Here is a 26,686-nt window from a genome sequence, read left to right on the forward strand (position 1 = left end):
CCTGCCGCACCGGGGCGAGGGGGCGGCGGGGCCAGGGAGGAGGAGGGAGGGTGGGGGCGGCCCCCCCCCCGCCGCTGATGCCGCCTCCGCCGGGCCAATCCCCGGGCCCGGGGGCGAGGAGCTGCGGGCCGGGGGCGGCGGAGCGGGGGCAGCTCCAGGGGTCCGGGTGCGGGGGGACTGCGGGAGGGAACGCTGCGTTTCTCCAGCGTGGGGCTTCCCCGCTCCTTAAAGCGTAACGGGAAAAGGGTCTAAATTCATCAGCGCCCAGCTGCTGATGAGAGACACATGTCACCGCCGCCGCTGCGGCATCCAGCGCTGCGGCAGGACGGCACCTTGGCTGCCTGCGCAAGCCGGGAGGCAGGGGGCTTGAAAATAATTCCTGAAAGATAGAAGCAATAGATACCAAGCAGGGCGGGCAGGAGGTGAGGGGACGGAAGGGTGAGTGGATGGCAGGGACAGCATGACAAGGGAAGGGTGCGCATGTACGTGCCGAAAGTGGAAGAGTCTTTGCTGTTTGGTCTTTGCTGTCTTGTAAAGGCAACGCTGTGAATAATGTTTATTTCAAGGACCCCGGAGAAAAGAGAAGTCCCCGTGGCTCCGTACTCTAGAAGAACCAGAGTGAGCTAGCCAGGAGTGCAACAAGGGTCACTGATAATTCCAAGCAGATACTTAAATGGTCGGGGTTAAAGGGGCTGTGCATTGGTACACTTTCGTCATTGGGCTATTTCTATGTGTGATTTGGAGGAGGAGAATAGTGGTGTGAATTTCTGAAGGATTTACATGGCTTAGGTCGGAGGGGGTTGATTTGAAAGTGAATGGTGCATGTTGCACTTATTCATCATGTGACACAGGTAGTTCTGAATCATAGTCATCCAGCGGGTATAAATGCTGGTGTAATGAATAGCAGTTTTAAAGACAACCTATAAGGAGAGAGGTATATATTAAGGGAATTTAAAAATTCTGCCTCCTTTTTTAAAAGCTTTTTCTCTGGTAGCCAAGGCAGTTACTTTTCTTGGAGAGTATACAATACAATAATTGAAAAATTGTTGGAAAAAGCTACTGTTGCTGTGTATAACACAACTCTTTTGTGCTTTTTTTTTAACCTTGGAGTGTCAAGTCTGAGCAGATACTATTGAAAGCATCTGAACCACAAGTTTGTCGTTTTTGGATCATGGCAAAGAAAGGTTTGATTCATTTTTAAAACTAGCACCAGGCCTCATTGCTCTGTGCCCTTTGAATGTGCGAACAAACAATTTGCAAATACAAATTTGCCCAAATGTACATTGCTAAAGTATCAAACCTCCTATTAATTAATCTTTGCTTATAAGTAAGCCAAACTACCCTTTGATGCTTTTTTTTTTTTTCTCCATGGTAGCATGCTCATGACCTCCACTGGGGGTGTGAGCGAACCTTTTGTTGTTTGTGGTTTTTGTCTGTACTGTTTCTATACAATCAAGGTCCTGTGAAAAGGAGGAAGAGGCAGCAGGAGGTAGAAACAAGCTGGGCTATTTTGGACCAATGTCCCATTAAAATGTTCTCCCTCTCCTTAACTCACTCCAAACTTCTATTCAGGCATACACTTTGTATCAGTCTTTAACCTGCACTAAAACCTGTAGGACACTGATACTTTGACATTGTTGGGAAAGAATTGAAGAATCAACCAGGGATGTCTAATATTTCTTGCCTTATTTTATTGCAGAACAGCAGGAATTCAAAGTCTTTAAAGCTGTGGTACTTTGACTCTTTTATGCAGCTGAGATGATGAAATAAAAATGTGTTTGGTAAAGGAATTCAAATTAGCACTGGGTCACATAATTCCCCTGTTCTGAATATGGCCAATCAATGGCATCTCTAAGGCATCTAGAGGCAAGAGCTATGCAATTTCTGCTCATGCAGAATAATATTCCTAGCGTGGAAATTTCTGCTAATTAAAGCTCTTGCCAAGTAGAGTCTTTTTTCTTTTTGTCTTCTTTTTTTTTTTTTTTTTTTTTTCTTTTTTTTTTTCCTTTTCTTTTCTTCTTCCCTTCTTCTTCTTAAATAGCTTAAGTCAAAGCTTTGCAAGCCAGGACTTGAAGAAAGTCTCCTTATAGTTAGAACAATGCATTCAAGATTTTAAACTGCAGAGTTAAGTTTCCTACTGAAATCATTGTGATCTAAATAGTGTTACATACTCTTAATAACAGTTTATATGTGAAAAAGAAACAAAATAATGTTTTCTTATGGAATTAGTGTGACTTGTGTTTTGTTGTAGGAAATATACGAAAGGGGATATAGTGCACCAGGAGTTGTATCTATTCTTTTTGTTCTATGATAAGATATATTATTAACTCCCTTTTGGATTATATTTATGTATATTAAAATAATTTTGCCTGGCTCTTTTATTTTTAATAATAAAGTCAGTAGCAGGGATAATAAAGCTTAAAACTCCAGGGAAGTTAATGAAACATAAATTATTATTAAATTTGGGCTTCAGTCCAAATTTTTGGTTACTACTTATTGTAGGGCAGCTCATTCATTTTTCACTCAGAAAAATACCTCACTATGTGTAATGCTACACAATTAGCTAAGACCATTCCTTAACTATATAACTTATTAATTAGAAGTTAACTGAGTGAAATGCAGTGGTCTGCAGGTTCTCATAGAATTTGGTGGCAGAACTCTACAAAGCCTTTTCACATTCTTTCCAAAATCACATGGTCTGACAAGGATTCTATATGGTCAATGATGTATGATCAGTAAAATAAACTTTTGTGTTCAGTTCAGTTTTCCTAAACAATAGTGAAATTATTTTAATACCCCAGAAAGAACAAAGACATAATGGTTATTAGTTACTAGAGGAAGCAGAACGCTCAGAGCTGATCCAGAGCTCTGGAAGGCTCTTAATGTTGAGAGGAGAGTTTGGTATATCAGGTGGGGAAAGCTTTTCCTCTTAAGGACCATCACTAATTCTTTCAGTTCATCCCATCAGCTCAAGAACAACCTCTCCCCTTGGATTTCCATTCTGAATCCATGATCTCATGTTCCAGTCTGTCACAAAAATAAACTTTCCCCCTGACAGGCTCCCCATCCTTCATCCTTAGTGACAAAAGTTTATATTTTCTATCTTACGAAGAAGCAAAAATTGCCTCTATTCACATCCTACCCCACTATCAATGATCATCATTACAGAAACTAAGGAATTAGGATGCACAGATGAAATGTAATTTGTCCCACTCTACTGCAGATGTCCAAAATTGTTCATATACTCTGTGGTCTAGTCGTGTCTGTGGCTTTTCATTGGCTACAAGAAATCTCTATCAACTGGCTAGATGTGCAGAAGAGGAACTTTGCTCCCTGAAGGTGGTTGTGTGAAGTGGAGAGCACTTTCCTGTTCCAGTTTCATTGGCAATGGTAGCATTATTCAGCCTCATGATTAGCATTTTGCAAGTCTGGGGTTAGTTTCACTTTCTCTTTACACAATTGGCATGTACCAAGCATTGGCATATTAATCACTTATCCCCATCAGTAATGAAAATGTATCTTTAGTTTTTCTGGGTTTTTTTTCTCCCTGACAGTTCAGGATTTTTTTCTTCCATATTGGAAGACTTTCAGAACATGTTTTTTTGTCAGGTCTCAAGGTCTCATGGGACAAAGATGCGTGTTTCTATCTTGAGGTCCACCATTTATCAGACAAGCATTTCCCATTTGGTTGCTACCCAGAAGTCACAAGCTCCTGTGGGAGGATTTTCTCCATGCATATGTTACCAAATGCAAAGATACCAGCTGGTATTTGCAGAAGTAGTAATTCTGTGTTGTTACTAGTACTGACCTGAGACAACGACCATGTTTTGGGGTGGGTTTTTTTTGTTTGTTTGGTTTGGTTTGGTTTGGTTTTTTTATTATTTTTTTTTTACAGCAGGCAGTTTCAACTTTTCAATGGCCCATGTACCACCATGTAGAGTCATTTAGGAAGAAATTTTTTTTTCCTATTAAGGGAAGAAACTTTTCCAGTGGAAATTCTAGTGGCAACTCATATCTGTTAAAAGCTGGTTCATCCAGGTTGGTTATTCTGCCTTCAAGTTCACCTGAACTGCAGTAGCCGTTGTTACTGTTTGAGATCTCCTCTTACTGTGAGAGGGTGCATCACAAGTGCCTGGCCACTGTGCTGCCTGGGATACCTTTCTTCCATGGGAGAGGGAAGCTACAGACCGTGCAGGAGAATGAGAGCAGAAGGTATTCAGACCATTCAGATTGTGTCTGAAGCAAAAGTAGACAACTTCAGGGAGGAAAAGGGGTGGTGGTTGTGGTGTTTAAATCCATTTTCGTGTTCAAAACCAATTTTAAGGAAATAATTCAAGCAGCTCTAGGCACTAGTCCTTAAGTTCCAGCCTGCAAACTGTAAGGCTTTGAATTCGCAGTCCTTTTAGCTAGTTTGTTTCCTAGGCAGCAAAGACTGTCACTGAAGTCAGTGTTCAATACACAATTCTGCTGATGCACTCTGGCAGGATCCATATCTGATGAGCCACTCTTATCACTGGTGCTTGTCAAGAGAACAAGCGGGAATGGGCTGTGGAATAGACAGACTTGGTGAGGCTGCAGCGTACCCCTGCAGCAGTGTATCCCCTGGCCAGCTGTGATCTGCATCTGCAGACTCCTATTTCCAAGTGGAATTTGAAGGCCGTGGAATGAGGGTGGGGGAAAGGCAGCAGCAGCTGGCAACCATTGATGACCACAGCTGGTTTTGCAAAGATCTTCCTGCAGACTGAGTTGGGATGTTTCCGGGATTTTCTGGGTCCGAGTACCGCCGCAGACGAGAGGAGGATGTGCTGTGCCGATGGCACGGGCGGTGCTCGGGCTGAGCCGGGTGCCGGGGCGGTGTCACGGACACGGTGACCAGCAGGGGACAGGCGTGTCCCGAAGGCGGTGCCGGCCCCTGGGACACTGCCCTGCCCTTGGGACCGTGGGACCAGTGCCGTGCTCCCAACCAGCTCTGCGGGGAGGCTTCCATGTCTCCAGCCTGAACAGTCACAAAACCTTCTCAGCCTTATGATAGCCTTGGCTGAGCTGCTGCCAGCGTGCGCTTATGGGAGAACCTGGCCCAGTGAGTTCTTGGTGCTCACAAGTCTCCCTGAGCTAAACCAGCTTATTAAGGATCCATGCTTTCTTAATTGAAAGTAATGAGAACTCACAAGAATTATATTTTCATTAACGATTCAGGTTTACATGTTATTTTTATGTCAAATTCGTTGCGTTTGGTTGCCCTGCAGCTTTAAATTCGGCTTCTTTTTTCTTTGAACCGCAGTATGGTTTCTTTGCAAGAATAAGTGATTTACATGCTCTTCCCATAAGGAGCAACATTGCAATAATAAAGAAAAGCAACTATGAGTGTAGTAAAGCCTGACTCAGATCAGTGGTGTCCCTTACACAGATGTAACTGAATATTGGTTTAGGTTTGCAAAGTATGAAGTACTGTGGGACAGAAGATGCTGCATATATTTATGTGCAGCTGATCCTGCCCAGAGGTAGTGTGAAGAATTAAATTATCTCCTGGAGAGCCCTAGTTCCTAAAAATTCTGTAGTTTTATTAATGGCAAGGATTCTACTAATAAAAAGGAATTTAATACTAAAAATGACAGGTACGTTATGACACTTCCCCCTTGTATAAACATATCAAGCATCTGTATTTGACCCAGATACTCTAAATCTATATTGAATTTTAAACTCTTCCCAGTCTATACGAGATGCCAAAACATTTTCTTGCCTAGTTCTACTTGTCTACAAGATCTTTATTCCACCATCAGACACATAAGAATGTGTGTTCTTGCTATTGCAGTTGGGTAGATCCATGCTGTGATTTCTCTCTCAACCCTCCAAATACTGTGAGATACATACTTTTGAGTATATTCTTTCCCTGGGCAGATGTTTGGAATGTGAAGATGTCTTCTTCAGGGCAGATGACTGGTAATTGAAAGGTTTTGACAGGTTTCCAAGTGTGTGGGTTTAAAAAAAAAAGAAACAACCAAAAAACTTCTGCAGGAAATACATAGTTCCAGGCAAAAGAGTAAATGCTGCACATGTTATTTTGACCATGATTCCAACAGTCCCCTTAGATTTTTTTTTTTTGTATATCAGGCTGTTTTTACAAGAGTACAAGGATACTTTTGTGGTTTTGCTCTGAGTGGCCATGATAGTTTGAATTAAGACAAGATCTGAGGTTAAAGGTAGTATTTTGTATTAGATAACTAGCATAGGCAGGCTGAAAGGTGTTTTTTTAAAAATAAATGTCACCCATTTTTATGGGTCTAATGAGAGCTATTTTCTCTGTCTGCCTTGCTTCTGAATCCATGAAGCCTCTTCACTTGTTTCCCTTGTAAGCAGTTACCTTCTTCTTCAGGTAATTCAACGACGCAGAAGAATTTATTTCTCCAGATATACACCTTTTTTTTCATATTTGCTTGATCTACCTGTCTCTCATTTTTTATATTCAGCATTTTTGAGGGGAGAGACCAACACCTCTCACCTTTTTCTGAGAAAACCCTTGCAGCCTCCAGAAGAAATGTTCATGTGTGAATGAGTTCAGAACACTACTTCTTGAGGATTGCACCATTAGCTGTCTCATTTGAAAGAGTTATTTAGGTTATCATCCCATATTATATTCAATATGCTTAAAAAACCCAACAACCAACACAGAAAGTATGCCAGAACCTAAAGTGGTGTTTTTATTCTGATTTCCATAGACAGAATTCTTGATGGTAAACAGAATTCACACATTGTGTGAAACTGACTCCACAGATCACTGCTGTGTAGTTTGGGTCCATGTGGGTATTTTGTTTGTTGTAAAAGAACACTAAGGAGATGTTTTCTGTTTTTCTGTTATACTAAGTTGTGGACCAAAATTTAATGTCACTATATTAACTTTGGAGTTGCATCCAAGATGAATTTGGCCCTGTCAGTTGTTAAATTCTTGCTATGATTGATCTCAGCTTGCTTAGAAAGGGAGCATGCCAGACTAGCAACCACAGAAATCATCAGTTGAAACTCCACCAAAATTCTTATTCCCCGTAAATTGAAAAATTAAGCTTTGAAATAAGATGCTTTGTTCATCAGTCTCACACTAACTTTTCATTAACATTATATAACTCTCATAAGTATTAGGAAGATGACAATTAGAACAGCTTGAAGTATCTGGGTGGAGAAAAATAGGAATATCATTCTAAGTAAGTTATTTTACTAGTTCTTGGCATTTTGTGGCATCTAATCTATGATATTGTCAATTGTAAATTTTATTGCCCTTCACCCCATTGATCATAGATGTATATAGATATAAAATAAAATAAGGACTGTTCTTGGCAGATTTCTTACATGAATCTTAAACTATCCTAGAATCAGAGGATGTTTTGGGTTGAACACACCTTTAAGACACTATTTGTATGAACGAAATAATAAGAACTCTTTCCCAGCTCTTCCTCCCAAATTCTATACAGAGGAATTTTTTTCCACAGAAAGAAGAAATATGAGAAATTCCATGAGACTCACTTGGAATTGATTTATAGCAAATTTATGAAAAGAGCTTGTAGATAAATATTGTAGCAGAAGAATCATGATGCTAACACTAGATTTTTCTTTCAGTACTGAAAGGTATAATTGTGTATGACTTCAATAAATTTCGACTCTGAAAAGTTACTCTTCTAATGTAACTTTTTAGATTATCAAGACAGCAGTGGGAAAAAAGGAACAGATACTTCAAAATCTGCCATCAATAATTAGTGGATGAGTCAGTATTGAATTAAAAGGACAGTGAGCTAATGGCATGCTAATTCATTTATTCATCCATATTGGCATTGTACATTCATGCTTCTTTACATGCTAATGATTTCCAAATCAAATATCTATTTCCACTTTGTATACCAGCAGCAGTAAATTTCTGTAAGCTAACAGTACTGCATTCCTGGTGGGGATGGGAAGGGCATACTTAACTCATGCTAATATGATATTAGTCATATCAATATGATTTTCAGATAGGCATAACCTCTCAATTCCTAACAAGTATAGGCATATAACCCATGATATATTTTTCATTTTTTAAATCTCTAATGTCCAAAAATCAGAAACGCAAGGAACAAGTTGTTTTACTTGAAATGGCTACTTTTTAGGAGGGGAAGCTAGAATGAAAATACCTCATGCATTAAAAGTGTTGAGCATTTTTTGGTGGTTTTTTAGTCCTGTATTCCAAATTTTATTACATTCACAAGAATATAATGCCTGTGAAATTTCATAAATACAGTGTTTGCAGGAGCAGCATGAAGTATCTGTGTCAAATCTGCTGATTTCCTGTCACTGAGAAGATTTAAGGAGCCTTTTGCCTGAACACCCTGAAGCACTTGAAGAGATGTGTGCTCTTAGAAGCTGGAGCTTTTCATGGACATGAAAGATAAACTTCTGTGATGAAGGGTGAGGTAGAATTGAGCCTTCTGTGGGACAGGAGCATGGAATTGATGACCTGGTGTTCTGCCCAGCCCTATTTCTTCTGTATCGTTTGAAAATGGAAAAAAATTACTCTTATCCAGCTTTGGATTTATACAGTGGAAGGGTGATACATACCAGTCTGGGTAGTGAACCTTGACAAAGCTGTTTGCAAAGAAGTGAATTTGCAAAGTAAATTCCCATTTCAGCATTTCTTACTGTAATAAGATAGCAGCAGTACCAAGTATAGACACTTCATGTGTGGTGTGATTGTGCCCAACACAATCGCATTAAGTACTTTGGAGATTCTAGACTTTCAGTAAGATTTGTATCTCCTGCTGCAGAGTTATCACTGTGTTACTTTAAGAAAGATGTCAGCAGCTCTGCTGATCAAATAAAATGTTAAATCTGATTTCAGATCTTCATCTGGCTTGATCTTTCATCATGAGCTTCTTCAGAAGGATTCTGAAGAACAAATTACTTGCATGAAAAGAAGGGATCTCAAAACTACTAAATTTATTAACAGTTCTAAAGTAAATTAAATACCTTGTTTAAAATATTATATAAGTAATTTTCTGATTGTGAGTGACAGTTTTATGGACCCTTTCCTCACACTTTCCCATCAGACAGGTATCAGATTTGCCTGGTTAGTTCAGAATCAGTTCCATAAAGTATTAGCTGCAGTTGTTCAGCAGCACATCACCTTCAGAGGATTTCAGGAGATGGAGGTTCCTTCAGTGCCATTTCCAACAGTAGAAAGGACTCTCTGCTTAACAAAGAGCTACTGAAGCCCTCATCAGCTTTTGCTAGATGCATTTTCAAGGGGTGGCACAATTTCTTTTATGAAAAGATCACATTTAGTGACTTGTTTTTTCTCTTAGTTTGTTTTATATAGAAATTGAAAACAAATAAGAAAGTTCCATACCCAGAAAAATAATTTAATTTCTTTATTAATATTTTTTTTAAATATTTTAAAGGCAAATGGAAGATGTACCTGAACTCTGTTGCTCAGTATACCCTTGTATGGCATTCTGGTCCTAAGGTGATACAGCACAACCTGCATAGGTTAGAAGATATATTCTAGACCTTTATTATGAGCATCTTAGTGTCTCCCAGAGCCCCCCTAGAGAAACAGACATTAGCTAATAAAGTATCAAGATGGGCAAAGGCAGCAATAGGCTTCCAGCTTCACCAAGGTCTAACCTCTGTGGTTCTGCTCAGCGAGACAGATGTGAAGCAATGAAGCAATGTATTCTGGAATTGGAAAGGGGGCAGCAGGTAGTAAATTTGGTAGTCAAAGCTCTAAGCTCCTACTTTGTGTTTTTGGTGGGTCAGGCTCCTTCCATAGGAGCTGAAAGCAGCCATGGTGCCACAATGTCCCAGAGCTGGGAGTCAGAGACCTAGTAAAGTGGCTCAGCAGGGTTGCTCTGGAGCAGAGGCAGCTTCCAGCAGCCTGTCTTTAGTGAGGAGTGTCAAGTTTTTATGAGCATTGTTACATTTTTATAGTTTAATGGGTTTTACTATTAAAGTATAACAAAGCACGTTAAAAATGTGCCATGGCTCATTTCCACAATCAGTAGCAAGTCCTTGCTATCTGCAGCATGGGCCCCTAGGAAATATTAAATAGCAAAGACTATCTTAATACATCTTTCTTATCCACTTTAATCATCTCGGCCTCTTTCTAGTTAAACACAGTCTTGATTTGAGACATGTTTTATTCAGCTTCAAAGCTCCCAGCACAGTGGCTGGGCTGGAATTGGCACTTATGGGTTGACTTCTCCAGGAAAAGAAGATGGTAATTTGTATAAATACTCCAGATGAGGAATCATTAGAAAATGTGCTTTGAATGACACTGTCATAGAAACTAAGGGGACCTGGATTAAATAGTAGGGTGAAGAATTTCAGTAAAGAAGCAGTAAAGAAGACAGTAAAAAAGCAACTATGACTAGTTGCTGACACTGAAAGTTTGACAGAATGGAGAATGGTGTATTAGGTTTAAAAGGCAGGGCTGGCATATTCAGTTATAAGAACACGAAGGTAGATCCAGGCTGCATCCAAAGGAAGTTTAGTGTGGCAGCAGAATTTGCTCTGTCTGCAGGCCATGAGATCTGCAAAACACTAAATCACCAGCTACTGTTAGATTGAGATGGGCAGTACTCCCAAGGATGGCAGTGCTGCAGGACACTGCACTATCCACAGCTGGCAGGAACTTCAACAATGAAACTAGACAGGGGAATAAGTACTTCAAGGACCATGGGAAATACGATCAAGAATATGGAAAGCAGTTCCTTAGGGTAGATGAGGGGCGGCACTGACATTTTCATGTTTGTGGATGTAAGATAAAGTGCTCTGTAAGGATGTTTGCTTGAATCTCTTTCTGCATGAAAAAAGCTCATAAGTATGGTAATTCAGTTAAAAATCTCATGTGGGAATTGAAAATGCCTTTTATTTCTATTAAACTGAAATCTGTAAGGCAACTTAAATTTAGTGGAACATCTATGTGCTTGTATTGTTTTCCAAAAAGGTATTTAGATAACTTAAGATGCAGATGCTCCTGTACCTAAAGGCATTTTATGGAAGAAAGTGGTATCTATATTAGGAATTTTAGGAAATCTTACTAGGTAGCAATCAAAATTGTTTCTTGCCTAAATATGATATAATTGGGTTCCTTGTGAGCTTTAGGATCAAATACCTTTGGAAAAGGAAAGTATTTTATTTTTATTTACTGCCTTCACCTAATTTGCTCATATGTTTTATAAGTTCTTGAAAGCTACTGCAGGGTTATGGCAGCATGACCCAGACCTGGAATAAATCCTCTGATGATGATGCATTCAGGAGGGATGTATTTACCACAAGGCATTCCAATGCTTATCAGTGGTTTCTTGTCCCCAAAGATGTTTTGTTACTACATTCATCTTCGTGCTAACAGTCTGCATTTAATATCACTCATACTCATGATTCAGAGAACACAAGTTTATCATGGGACTTTTTATCTTGCCAGAGAAACTCCACTCATTCTTTTCTCCTCTGTCCCAGAGAAGAAATAAGGATTCTAGAAAACTATTCTGAAGGGAACTGGTAAGTTTAGTGATTCTGCCTCATTACCCAAAGTTGCAGGAACTCTTAGAGCAGAAAAGAGTTATAATAAATATCACTGAAAATATATTGCAGATGACTGTTAAATAATCTCTGCTTTATTGCAGTGAAAAGTCGTTCAACAGTACAATGAGTGTAGAAAATTCTTCTAGTGACAGGACATGTGGCCTTTTTAAGGTCCTAGAATGGTAGTGGACCTTTCATGAGAAGGCACTTCATCACAAGTGACAAGGATGCCAGCTGGAAGATTTTAACAGATTCTACCCTAGGAAGAAAGGAGAAGGACCAATTATGCACCAGGTTTCTCAAAGGAAAGTGTCCCTGCTTGATGGGGAGAAGGAGAAAGCAGCCTGTTCTTTTATTTCAGAGCAAAGAGGAATAGGAGCTGCGATAAGGGGAGGTAGGAAGAAGTGAGGTAGAGAATGCCACGGGATTGAATGATGAAAGGGATGATACAATAAGATATTGGTGCAATTCAGGGAGAGAAGCTGCTCAGAATGCATATATTAATTTCATTTGTCCATGAAGGTTGGGAAAGTGTTTGTTTATGATGTCAGAAGTGAAGTGGAAGAAATGTTATGGTACTGGTGTTACAGACCTATTGGAACTGGTCACCTTAGTTGAGAGTGAATAGCTTGGAAGGACTGTTGGCTAACAGTAGCATTTTTATTGAACTTCCAACGTTCCTTCAGAAGATTTCAAAGTCCCATTAAAATACCTGAATTGTCTGAGTGAAGAGATTTGAAGTTCCACTGAGATCTAGTTCTCCACATTTCGTTCCAACTTTGATACCATTTATTCTCTCTAACTTTTTCCCCATATATTGTTTTCAACTTTTCTATCAGAATCTGTGTGGAGGCTTCAGTTAGATCTGGGTAAAGTTTTTTGTTGAGATGAATTAATCTAATGCTTCTGCTTATTTTTAGAATGAAAAGTATTTATCTTTTCCTTTCCTATAACTGGTATATAATTTTCCATGAAGGATAATTTACTGTTATGCCAATTAAATTAGTGCAGTTTACTTCGTATGCTTAACAACAAAGGACTGATGTGAGTAAGCATTCATTCCTCTTATTGTTACACTGTGCATGTCAAGGAATTATTTTAGTAAGACTGATTTCTGTGGAATCTGGTTGTGACTGCTGGTGACCCCCACAGATTAAAGCTACAGTTAACTGGAAGGATGAGGCATCTAGCTTCTACATGTCCAGCATTATGTGAGATGGATTCACAGATAACTAAGTTCGATGACTGAAACTGGATGCTGTGAATATCCTTAAGGATGGGAAAATACAGCTGCCTAAACTTAAATAGTTTAGTGCTAGTGACCATTCCACCTCGCTATTCACTGGCTGCATGGCAGCACTGAAGGTGAAATTGAAGCTGAATGTGAAGAAACTGTCATGCTAATAATGTCAGTACCACCAATGTGTCAGGTGTTGCCATCTTCCCATGACATGTAATGCATAACGTGATGGATGTGTTACATCCATCAGCTGCCTGCAGTCCACAATCCCATGCCAGGCAGCTTTCACATCCATAGATCTTACAGCCCCTGCACTCCATTAACACACCAACACTGAATTGCTGTGTTAGCACACAGTTACACAGAATTACTGAGGGTATTTCACTCGCTTGTAAAGCAAAACAGTGAATTATTTTCATCGACTATTTCTACTCCCCAGATAGGAAGTACTCTTTGTGCTGTCTGCATATATACAAAGTGATTCCCCATCTTTTCTGCATCAAAAACTAATTTAGGACAGAGAACATTCTTGTACACATACACAAACATACTTTCATACCTGTATCGCGTATTTTGCATAGCAGTGTTTGTTAAAAAAAAAAGTCTCTGTATGTCTTTCTTTTCATATTCACTTTAAAATGAAATGGAAAAAGCTGCCTTCGCAAGGAATTTTTATTGGCGAAGCATATCATTTATTTTGGCTCCATAAATCAACGTGTAGTCATGTTGCAAAATATGGGTAGCCCATTTAGAAATATTCCATCAGGAGGTATAGAGGTACAGTGTATTATACCTGCTGTTTCAAATAAATAGCATTCTCAATTCCTGTTCATCTGTATATAATATATTTTATTGCAATGTGGTGCTTTCCATCAAGTTAGTTAATTTTGTTTCTGCAATTCAAGATGTAATTGATCACTACAGTACTTGCCCTTGGGACAAAGTATCTTTTTATCCAGTGTGTTGTTTCAACTTTTTACCATTCTTCTAAAAATATACTATATGAAATATTGTACCCTGTGCAATATATTTTATAGATTTTTCTAAATTATTTTTTCTATCTTCAGCATATGTATGTAGTCCGTAATGTATACGACACATGTCCTTCTGTTCTCTACCTACACTTTCTCTGCAGAAAGATGCATTTCAACATAATTTGCATGAACTTTGTGGACTATTTCAGTTAGCTTAGATCATAAGGCACATTGCTTAATTTTGTGTTTAGTGTCTTGTTTTTCATAGAGCAACTCAAATAGAGAATAATGCAAAGCTGGGTTTTTTAATTTCAATAAATTATTTTATTTATAACATTTTTCTATTTGACTTTTTTTTTATACTATTGTAAATATTTTATACATTTGCAAATTTATATTGAGAACTCAGTACTTGACATTAGAGGGTATGCCTATAAAACACCAGGTGATATGCTGGGAAGATCTGAATGAGAGCAACTTATGTGGTTAGCTATGTTCTATGGACTTAAAATTCTACCTCTATCCATCTAAAATAGATTTTATAAGGAACTCCATTGAAATTTTATACAGGCATGAAAAAATAGAACAATGATGGGTTTTGTTACTTTTGAATTCTTATTTGGCCAACTGGTTGAAGTAAAATAATTGGAAAAAATATACTAATATGTGTTAAAATTTCCATGCACAATGCATTAAAATTTGGAGATAATCCAAATTTGTATTGCTGTACCAAACTAAAGACAAGGGCTTTCTCTTTATAGAGAAAATTTAAAAATATTTTAGTATTAAGATCATAAATTACTTCAGAAGTATGAGTTACCTAATCTTTCTAATGCGCTTATGTATCACTATTACAGCCAACAGGTAATGTTGGAAATTCCAGAAATTTTGTTTAGGTATTAAAATTTAGATTTCATTAAGGCATAACCCACGTGTTTTTGTGTTTGTCTTTTGTTAGGTTTTTTTCAGTTGAGCCATTGAAAAGAATATTCGTAAATCAAGAAGCTAGTGGCAAATAGTTGCATTGTGTGCAATCAGCTTCGAATTTTAAATGGATACCATTTATGATTTTTATATTTCTAGTGCCTGAAATCTGTGTTTTTAAGCAACTGGGACATAATTAGTGCAGTATGAATTGCAATTACACATCTTCAGTAAAAAGTGAAATCTATTGTTAATAGTAACGAAGACAACATTATATTACATTCTGAACAATTATATATCCAGTATACTTTCAAGGCTAAAGAAAAATGCCTATATAGTAGAAAAACTTGTATGCTTTAATAGTAGTATATGAGCAGGAAGAGTTTCTAAAAAATGTTCCAGAATAAACATAAGTGATTTCCCTTTTGAAAAACCCTTGCAGAATAACCTGAATGTTTCTTTAAATGTTACTGGTGCAGCTTAGCCAGTAACACTTTCTCCATTGAACAGCGTACTTAGCACTGGAAGTTTCTTGCCAGTGTAACTTTGCTGTCTGGCTATAAATTGTCCTGTGCTTTAATATGTGTGCATTGCATACATCCACATTTTTTTCTCTGAGGCTGATGAGTGGAAGAATCTGGAAAAGACTTGTTATCAGGTGACTACAAGTGAGTACTCAGAGCACTAAGCTCTAGGTCTGGCATAGTAAAACCAATGTTGATTTGTTATGTTCCTCTCTTAATAGTACTGAACTCTCAAACTAGCCCATGGAAGTGTATTCATTAAAGAGATATCATGGCACTTACCCAATACTTTAAGACTCTTTAGGATTATTTTAGTTTATTCTCAACAAATGCTGGGTTGGACCGTGTGCTTGCAGTCCTTGACAGCATTGGAGGTCATCACTCAGCTGTGTGTATGTGATGAGCTGGGGACTGTATTTGTGTGTTCTTACCTTGGCCTTTGATTTTGCTTTTGTAGGCAAGATTCATGGGCTACTCTGCTCTTACCTATTGTGGTTTCCTGTCTTTTCACTATGTTTGCAAGGCGAAACTGTAGTGGTCTCCTTGGATCTTTTCCTGATTTTTCTGGCTGTGACTGGAGAACTGAGGACTCCTTTTTTTTTTTTTTTGTCCATTTCTCATCAGGTGGTTCACAGTGTGCATCCTTACTTGTTAATTGATGTCACCATTTACCAGCAGCACATATATAATTTTCATTTTTCAAGCAAAATATGTTGTCAGCAAGAATTAAAGAATTTAAGATTTGGTAAATAATACTTAATTTTGTAACAGAATATTTCAGGAATATATCTTGATGTTAGGTGTCCTCTATTACTTCATAAAAATTCATTATTTTTTGAATATGCCATCATATAGTTAGGCTATTGCTTTTCACATACTTATTTGAGTCATTATTGTTTTTCTTTGCTTCTAAAACCAGACATTCTCTGTCTTTCATGTGCTACAGGAATCACCTGTTTATAATATGAAAGGTAGAAATCTACTTTTATGCTTATGTTCTTGACAGTTGTGTGTTGTTTTCACCATTAAACATTGCACATTGTAAGCATGTTTTGCACATTAACAATGAAGGTAGAAGTAATATGTCTTGGAAATTGTTTAATTATTTGGGGGAAAAGAGAGGAATAGATATTGTGGGCATGTAACTGAAGAATACCAAATGCAGAAGGAACTTGCATTTTCAGTTCTGGTGTTGATACTGATATTTCTCTTTGGAAAGAGAAGAGATGTAAGCTAGTGAAAACTGGAAATGGCTGGAGAATGAGTATGAAATCACAATAAAGGATTACTCAAGGTGCCTGAGAGACTGCAAAGGGAAGTCTGGAAAGATCAGGTGCTGGATAATTTGCATACATTTGCTATGCAGTCTTCCTAGAGCAGGTGCACTTTAAGCATTGAATTAGAAAACTATAGACGTGATTTTTGATTATCTCAGCATATATTTTTATACAGGCTAGAATTCAGGATGAGCAGGCAAACTGAATTGTAGTATTTTCACATATCTGCTCTTTGACTTGCTACTTTAATAATACTTCTGAAATTATTTTTCTGCATGTATCAAGGGCACATATCCATTCACATTTTGAACTTGGGGTATACACAGACTGGACAAATGGGCACATCGAAGGAAGGATATGCACATAGGCCCAGATGTACTCAAACTCAGGAGGGCATAGGGCTGTGCATACACGTGCACATCAGAAGCAAATTCACATACTCAAAATGGGAGCCACATGACCATGAACAGCATTGCATGAATACACACATAGATACCTACACACCACGGTTCCCTTCACAGCTGTATAGAATGACAGAAAGGCCTGGAGCTGTGCAAACACCATTAAAAGGCATCCACACAGCCATGACTGTCTCAGGCTGGAAAAAAGGGAATACTGAAAAATACTGTCTGGGAGAACAAAACAGGAGAGTCAACCCATCAAATGTCTGGAACTAAAATAATGCCAGAGAGTATACCCCAGCCAAAATCACTGCCAGCAACTAAGTTAGTCACACAGCAAGAGCAGTCATCCACACATACATATGCTGCAAGAAAAATATCCACCACCTGCCAGCTGGCTACTAACAACCATGACGTGTGTGTGTGTGTGGCCAGTGTGTTGGCACCAGTGTTGGAAGAGGAAGAGGGGTGGAAAGAAAGGAAACAGCAATAGGAAATCAGAAACAACAGAGGTAAAATGGAATCAGTGCTCCCAGTCAAAACATTTGTTTAATAGAAACAGAAGTCTGGAATGTGTACAATTTATGTTTTACACAGTGAAAGGTCCTGGTCAAGTGTGAAACTTCAACCTTCTGGAGTAGCAGGAGGTCCTATATGTGTGAGGCCCATTGCTTCACTTAGCACACATCTGATGTCTTGAAAATGCCAAACTATGAAACAGGTGGCTAATTGGCTTCCATCCTTTCAGTTTCTACAATAGGAAGAAATTTGGTCAAGTGGTGAGAAGAGGATGCTCAGTCAGCCCTCCTGGATGGTGTTCTAGACTTTCTCTGAATTGTTGTGTGATCGCAGATGACTCATTCATGGTTTTTGTGTATAAGTCTGCTATGTATAAAATAGGGATAATAAAGCCTATTTACCTTTTAGGGGTTCAGGAAGATCAGAAGAATGGATGTAAAACTCCTTAAGATTCAAGAAAGTAGAGGAAAAGAGACTAGCAAATGAAATTCCTGAAATCTGTCTGTGAGTTAGACACAGTGCTGCAAAGCAAATTTGAGTGAAAACAGTATTTCTTAGGAGTCAAATTCCATTTTCATGCTGGTTCTGTATCTTGTGTGCTTAGTTACTAAAATTTTCAGTACAATACTTTTTTCCCCCAGTTTCACACTATTCCTGTATGACATCTCCACTCCTAAACTTTACTTTGAAAAAAAACGAATTTCATCTTTTTAGTTTTGATGTTTTCATACTTGATCTGAATAGCTTGTAGTTGTTTTTGCTTTATCATTCTTACCTTCGCCTTCTTAACACCCTTCTTTAAAAGTAAATCCTCAAGGAAGATAATTTAGTTAACTGTTCATGTATTCCTCCCTCGGGGATTAGCTGTAACTGGAAACTCATTTAATCATATATTCTTATTTAGGATAGTATAGGTTTTTGTGTTAGCTTGATTTAATGCTGTGTTTCCTTCACTCTCAGCTCATAAGGAACTGTTACAAACCAACCACAGTGGGATTCCTTTTAGCCATGCCATGCTGCATGTCTTGGCTTCTCCTGTGTCATGAGATATAGCTTTAAGTTTGTCAAGTCACTTATCCACTCAGACACCATCTCAGACAAGTGTGGTTTTGGCCGGGAAGTCAATTCAAGATCTAAGAACACTGATAAATTTCTCTTGAAATAAATAAATTTTGTTTCCAAGACATTCCTGTATTTTTAACAGAATAAATTTCACCAAAAAGTTACAAACCAGCAGTATACTAGTTTTTTACCGTGGGAATTCACCTCATGGGCTAAATTTAGAGCTGCTTAGTATTTTTCCATGAAGTATTTTGTCATCCATCAGTGTCATTCCAGAAAGCGAATATATGCAGGTTGTTGTTTTGATAATATGCATTTAAGAACATAAAGAGGATGAAGCACTTTAGTGGTAATAAATGTTGTTTGGCAAAACAGAATTTTGGATTGAAATGTATTTTTTCTTGAATTGTTTTTCATCAAATGATATTTCATCATAATCCACTTGGAAACTACATGGGAATGATTCTTCTGAGGAGATGCTTTTCTGGCTGAATGAAGGCAGGTGTGCATCTGCTTTGCCCATTTTTTGAGCCCACCAAACAGGAGAAGTCCAATTCAGAAGCCATATGCTGGTGCTGAAAAGCAAGATATATTAGCTCAGGCTCAATGCCATGTTCATATGGTTACATGGCTTTTGGAGAGCTGGCTGCTGTCTGGGTTGTGTGAAGTATGGTAGAGTAAAAATCCCAACTGCCTGCATTTATTTGTCTGGACATACCCAACATCTGGATAGAGATGTTGGGTATATAAGCAAGCTGTAATTCACTGCTTAGTAAACTTGCTTCGTCATTCTTCAGCTTCACTTTTTACTCGTGTATTAGCAGGTTATCTTCAACTTTACAGTGTTTCTCTCATGCCTGTTATTAATGTACCCTGAAAATTTTATTTAGAAATAAAAATGGTAGAGCTGCTCAAGGTTCCTTCATTAAATTAATGTAATAAAAACTGACTTTACATCCAGTTGAGAATATTCAGGAAAAAAATGCGGGTTTGATTAGAAAAGAATTTAAGTGAAGAGTCATAAACCAAAAATTGTAACAAACCTCAAAATAATTCAGGAGGAATGTCTCTTTTCTGGAAAACTTTGATGTCCAGTTTAATTTTGTAGGTGTTTATATATTTATAAATATATGTATTTTTCTAATTGGATTTTCGGCAAAGTAAGCAAAATACCCAAAGGGGAAAAAATCCTTTAAATTGTTGCTGGTCAAAACCTGATCACTAAAAAAATTACATGAAACAGAAAATGCCTGGAGAAGTTGCAGATTACTATGAACTTTTAATTTTTTCCTTTCAATCAATTTATAATACTTGAATCCATTTAGGGAGAATGTGTTAAGCTGAGATAAAGTTGAAGACTGTAAATTGTTTTAAGTCAAGAGTCTCCACATGACTTTTAAGGTGTTTGAGCCTGAAGAAAATACTGGTTAACACTTTGATCTAGGTATACTTTATCAATTGTTGGCTTTTGTTCTAAGGTTAGAAACTTCTCAGTATATTCGTCAATTTTCCAAGCAAGCTAAGCAGGATGATCTGGGAACTTTATCATCCTGTTTAACACTCTGTTATGCTGATCCCACTGTCATGGTTTGTCCCAATGAAGTCAAAATATTTTCTTGTGGATAAAGGGGCCACCAAAAAGAACTATTTTCAGGAGGAGATTTCAGACTGCCTTTGAACACAAAATTCTTTCCTGAAGTTAAAGTCCAAGTGAAAGGAAAGTGGTGCTGGAAATGCAGTGTATAGGAACGAGGCTGTGTCACTAGTGACTAGTGGAGGCTGTAGCACATTACCAGACAAAACTGTGCTGCCGAGGAGCTAAAGGTAAGGCTTGAAGCTTATTTCCCAGAGGCTCCAGGTCCCTGAAGCTTGCCAGATGGGGAAGGCAATGCCAATCAGTCATCAAAGCTGCTTCCTGTAGAAAATACCGGAAATACTTGTGGAGTGCTGAGTGGAACTGGCAGACAGCAGGAGAGTTGCCAGTTCCACTTTGGAAGCAAATGCCTTGGGCTCAGTTCTGCTTCTGACTCTCCGACAAGGTTCCTTCCCAGCTGGAGACATTGCCCATCAATCATCTTGGCCTGAGTGTACATGATGACATTTTAAAAGGCTGGTTCAGTGCCTCATATCTTTCAGAGTGAGCATGGGGAGTTGGCTGGCAAGATGGGAGCTGGAAACGGAAATACAGTCAGTACCTAGAACAGGAGAGTCCCTGGGGCCCTTACACACTGCTACAGTACAAATAATAGCTGTCTTAATAGCAGCAGTACGTGTGTGGGAATTTCAACTGAGTTTGCAACAGTTCATCTTGAACCTCCTTCCCACTTCTTGGGATGATTGTGCTAAAGGCAGAATACTGATCTGGTAGCACATGGTGACAGAATGCTGACTTTCTTCTCTAAAAGAAGTCAGATCAGTTCTGCTTCATTCGAGTCCAAATATGACTTGCAGGCTGTTGAAACCATGATGATGGTGAATTTGGAAGGCAGAAAGGGCTAAGCATCCTCCTTGAAGTTTCACAGAGCTGTAGAAAGTTACCAGCTCGAGTCATTAATTCTATGATGTTACAGAATTACGGCTTTTCCTGTTCATAGTACAGATTCAGATGACTACTTGGTGATGGTTATGGTGGAAAGCCAGCAGTTTAGGATGAAATAGTCATTCCTTGGTAGCAAAAGCTGGTTTGTTGGCTCTGAACAGAATCCTAACTCCAAAAGTGTTCATGCTTATAAAGCATTGAGACAAGTGTATCATTTGTCTCTGCAAGGTAGTTTCAGTTGAGCATGTTTATTCCATGCTCTCCTTAAAACACAGACAATGTCTTCATGTTGGTGTCAGTAGTGTCTCTAAGACATGAGCAATTGAAGTTTGGATGATAAAGTCTGGCAAGACAGTACATAACATTCTAAGTCATGGCAGAAAGCCTGCCCTGAGGTTCTTATTTCAGTCCATTCTACCAACAAATCTAAGCTCTGGGAAACAGGTGTATATTCAGTGTGCAATTCCAGTTTCCTATGTCCTTTCCCAGAAGTGAATGCGAGATACAGAGCATTATTATTGTCTTGGTGAATTCAGCAGCTGAGGCACTGAGTCTGTGCAGGCTGGTAAGCAAACTAAAGCTGAAGTGATTATTTCTATTCCTTGAACTAATTGGAAAAATTGAAAGCATTCAGCTTAATTGACAACAGATTATTCTTCTTCACACCTTGGAAAAACACGTCATATGAAGACAGGAGTGAATGCAGTTTCAGGAGAAGGGCTGGTCAGTCACTTCCTTGTTCATGGTTTGCTGCATCCAGTCCAGATAAGGATGTAAGACAAGACTATATTGGTTTAAGTTATGTCATATACTCAGTGTGTAACTTTAGGGATGTAATTTAACTTCTTCATCCTTCTGTTCTCCAGGTGCTGAATCTTTTCTCACTGAGATTCCAAACTCTGGAGAGGGGCAATAGTTTCTATTTAATACCAAATATGCCATGAGTTTCTGGGTGCCAGAGTAGTAAAATTCTAATCTGTTCTTCTGAACAGCTTGTAGATGGACGATATTGTTTCATTTTATGCTCTAACCTAAGTAATCACTTTCTCTCTGCAGGCACTTTATTCTTTAATTGGTTATAGAGAGCCTGAGAATATGAGTCAACTAATTTAATCTGAATTTTGGCTTTGTTCTTACACATTCTGAAAAGTCAGTTGGACTCTGTATTCTACTCAGTGTTGCAAAGACTTGCAACTCTACCTATGTTCATTTTTGCTCACATGATCATTTCACTTATCAGTAACCACCCACCTCTGAATTTTCAAGGTGAATGATTGAATTGAATCTTGCTATAATATTTCCAGCACTGGACCACCCACTAATCCTGGATCCTTAAAAAAAACCAGACAAAACATCTAACTTTGTTCACCCTCAACTTTGCTGGTATTATTTTGCAAGCATAATCTTGTTTAATACCTGATAATTAATGGTAATAGCCTTTTGAATTTCTGCAGCTGTCAAAACCACACATCTCTAACAAAAGCATAAAGGATATTAGGTAGCCAGGCAGTAGGCTACATTATTCCTCCAGTTTGTCACAGCTAAGAAAAATATCTCCATGATGTAATTCACATAACTTTGGTTCTTGTTACTGATGAAATTCATGTGGGGTAGTTATTTTTTTTTAATTATCTCGGTCCTTTAAGTGTCTAACAAAGGCATCAAGGCAGACAGCTTCATAAAGGAAAAGGACACTTCTCTGCTTTATGCCATTTCTTTTAAAGAGGGTCCAAGGAGGGCATAGGAAACTATACAGCAGTCTCCACCAGAAACATGACACATAGACTTTAGTTTACTGTCCTGCTTGTCACATGCCATTACTCAGAATGTGGGATATTATAAAGATCTTGGAAACAAATTTCAAACCCTACAGCTATTGTACCATTTTAAATCTCTGCCCCCACAGCTGGACCCCAGATCATAATAGAACAAAAGACCTTTCCACATATTCATTATGTGTCTGCAACACAACTATGGTCGTGTTAATGAATTTGGAAGTGGCATTGTCGATGCTTTGTGCATTGGTGTGGGGATTCAGAGGCTTGGCATGGATGTTAGTCTCAGTTCTGTGGCTGGTGTATGGTATAACTTTAGCTGTTATTTGGCCTCCAGATGCTGGGGTTTGGCAGAGGATAGCATACCAAGAAAGCATGGATAAAGTCAGGATCTTTAAGATTTTAGACTGTCTGTCAAACATAATTCTATGATTCTGGAAAATAGAGGAATAATTTAAAAAATCTTATCTTAACAGCAAAGCAGTGATGACTCACCTATCATGAGACAAATTTGTGCCAGCCCAGGAAAACACAAGTTGCAGGAAAAACAGGTCTGTCCTTGTCCATGTTGACAGTTAGATCCATTTATATGCATTGTGTATGGACATGAAGCATGTTTAAAACAAATCTAATTGGAACTAGGCTTATTAGTGTTAGTGAAGCCTAAACTAAAGGAAAGTTAAAGTGGTTCAACATGGGATGTTAAACATGATTCTGTATCAAGTGTTTTCTAAGTACCTTGGCTGATTACTGTATATGGATGTGTTTCCTTCCCATGATAAAAGTTTATTAAAACTGGATTTTTCGTGAACAATTTTAAAGATAGAGAGACCACATTATGGCAAACCAAGTAGGCACCAAAAAGACTGAGCACCATTGTGTTTCTTAATTCAGTGTTCTAAGACATATAAAAGAAAGAGATTTTCTGTGACCAAAACCCACAGACCATCTCTGAAGGTGGTTCTGTTTTGTTTGCTTCCAGAAGAGTGGAGGTGGCACATGGTACTGTGTTGTGTAGCTCCTTGCTCTTGGATCAGGATTGGATGTTACAGGCAAAGGAATACTGAATTGGGGTTTCAATAACAGTGTTAAGCTGTGTGGCTCTTAATTTAGCCCTGACTTAACTTAGGCATCCATTTTCCTTTTTGCTGGGACATTTCTTGTATATGTTGCTTCATCCAGTTCAAAAGACTTTATGGACTGTGAAAGAGGCTGGATTGCCAGGCTTCCTTTAGAGAGGTAAACACATTTATCAGCAGTTCTGTTTGTAGATGAGACTTGATGAACTAAACTCCAGAAAATTTTCCACCTATTTCTAGTGCAATTCCAGCTAAGATATATGGTAGTGCCAGTTGTATCCATAGTTTAGATTTGATACTTCCTAGACAATTTTTAATTGCTCAGAACTGGAATGCCTACATTTTTTGGCATTCACACAAAGTAGTCATAGGAACACCATAGGAAGTTTTGATTGTTCCTGTGTCAAAGCATTTACTGATTCATCAGTCCAGAATTTAATCTGTCCAAGTAAGACGATTTCATGAATAGTCTTACTCTGAACCAAATAAATAGATAAATAAATCCGAACCAAAGAAACAAATAAATTTATGATGTCCTAATTTCCGTTTTTACTTAAGAGTGGTTGCCATTTTCAGACTCAGACAAAGAGTGATATCCCTTTACAGACCAGACATTAATTAATGCTTTCTGGTGTTGGTATGTGACATAAATTCTAACGTTTTGGGGCAAATATTACCAAAAAGTTATTAATGTATTGTTATCTGAGGATCTCAAAGCTTCTCACAAGTATTAACTGGGATTAACTTATCCTACTCCAGCTTGTGACATCAGGTATGAATGATAACTAAAGCAAATAAAGTATTATGAAATTGTATAAAGGAAGGCACAAATAATAAAAATTATCTCTGAGCTGTGACAAAAATGTATCTTATGAAAGATCTAGTAGAAAGTTGTCCTCGTTTCATATCTTGGTTTATGTCTAGCTACGCAGAGCCTTTAAAGGATATAAGTTAATTATCACAAAAATAACTTTACACAGAAAATCACTGCAGCAACCCCTTAATTCCTGGCACAGCACAGAATGACCATCAGATGGGAGTTCCCACTGGAACAAAATGTGTGAAGGCCACCCACAAGAGAGTGAAAGGCTAAAGTCTGACTCTCCCTACTGAAGTCTTGCATGTCAGTTTTGTAACTATGACTGAAACTCACAGGTTGGTATTGTCAGCTCTTTCAGGGACTACCCATGTTTTAGTGGCTTCAGAGTCTGACAGTGTTTCAACTGAATAGCAAGCAGATTAGTGCTTTGAAAAAAAACTTGCTTCAGATTCATCTCTCTACTCATATGTGAAGATACAATCCTGCTTTTAAAAAATGGATGTTCTTTTGAATTTTCTTGAAATGAAGTTTCAATTTTTCAGAATACAATTTATTTAAACTTTAGAGTATCCCTTAATTTTATTTTTAAACTGAAAAAGCAATTATCATCTCTCAAATCTAACTACAAAATCTTGATTTGGATTAAATTGACACTGTTGGGGTTGAAGTGGTGCTTTCTTCCAACTTTACTGATGAAAATGTTGGTTTGTAATTAACCTGAGTCTAATTTGTTGATATTTTAGAAGTGCCACCACCACCTAAATATTAGTACAGCCTTCATTCTCATCTCCTACCTTCTCCAGTGCACAGTAGCACATATTTTTCTATTTCAAATTAAAAAGTCTCTGATGTTCATCAGGTTTCACAATAGCCTTCAATTAGAAAAATGTGTTTTCCAGGAGCATAGAGAAAGCATGAAGCATGGAACATGAAAGCTTATTTGAAATGTCAAATTTCAAGTTCTGTGATTAAGAAATTGATTTTGAATCATTAAACTTTCGGGAAGTTTCCTATTTTGCATGGATGCTGGAAGTGCTTGCTCTAGTACCATACTAGAGCCTGTGTGTGCTGCAGCGAATTGGCGGCACATTATGAGGATTACATTTATGAAAAATTATTTTCCTCTAGTAGAAACTTTCTTAGGAAGTGATGTCCATTGCTGCCAATGCAAACATTCACCTAGTGTTTATGCCAGTGATAATTTTTTTTTCCCAGAAAAAACAAGACACGGAAACACATGTAAGGAGTGTGGTGTGTGGTGAAAATATGGACATGTATGCAAGCTCCAGTAACACTAGGAATTGGAAAAACTTGAAACTGGAAAAACTTGAAAAATTTCTTATCAAGGAGTGATATATGGTGAATTCTATTACATTGCAGCAATTTTAGAGAAATCTTCTTTAACAACAAAAACTGTTAAATTCATTACAGGAAACAGCCTTACCCCTCTTGAGTACCAACCGGCTAAAGAAGCAAACTAGAAGGCTGAGAGGCCTAAAAAACAAAGGAATTAACCCACTGTCATAAAGGAGACAGTTGCAGAGCTGATAATCATAATCCAGGGCACTGCATGGATCTCACTGAATTCAATGCATTTTTGCCATCAGATGATGAAGTGGTGAGAATTATCTGAGTCCTCTCCCTCCCTGTTGAGTGCCATACTCACAGTCACATACTTTTCTGACAAATTCCTAGCAATGGTTAATTCCTGTGAGTGACAATAGATAAATCTACCTTCTAGGAGAGTGGAGGCTTAGGGTACCAACAAAATGTTACAAACCCTCTCAGTGTAGACTGCTCTTTAGCCAGCTTGTCCCTGACTGGTATACATTGCTATAACTACTGAGAAAATGGTGATACGGACTTCTGAAAGAAACACTTTCCCACAAATACTTTAATGAAAAGTTAATTTATTTTTCACCGAAGCATACAGCTGCAAACGTTTTGATTTTAAAAGATGGTATTTTATGAAAGGTGTCATTAATCTACTGAATTCTGAATAAAGAAG

General features: G+C 38.1%; 1 protein-coding gene across 2 annotated transcripts in view; it reads left to right on the forward strand.

Moving 5' to 3' along the window:
• Window positions 1-26,686, forward strand: part of MAPK8 (mitogen-activated protein kinase 8) — a 242,209-nt gene that overhangs the window by 212 nt on the left and 215,311 nt on the right. The gene's annotated exons all lie outside the window — the stretch shown is intronic.

Source organism: Sturnus vulgaris, chromosome 8, assembly GCF_052056855.1.
Source record: "Sturnus vulgaris isolate bStuVul1 chromosome 8, bStuVul1.hap1, whole genome shotgun sequence".
Taxonomy (NCBI): Eukaryota; Metazoa; Chordata; class Aves; order Passeriformes; family Sturnidae; genus Sturnus; species Sturnus vulgaris.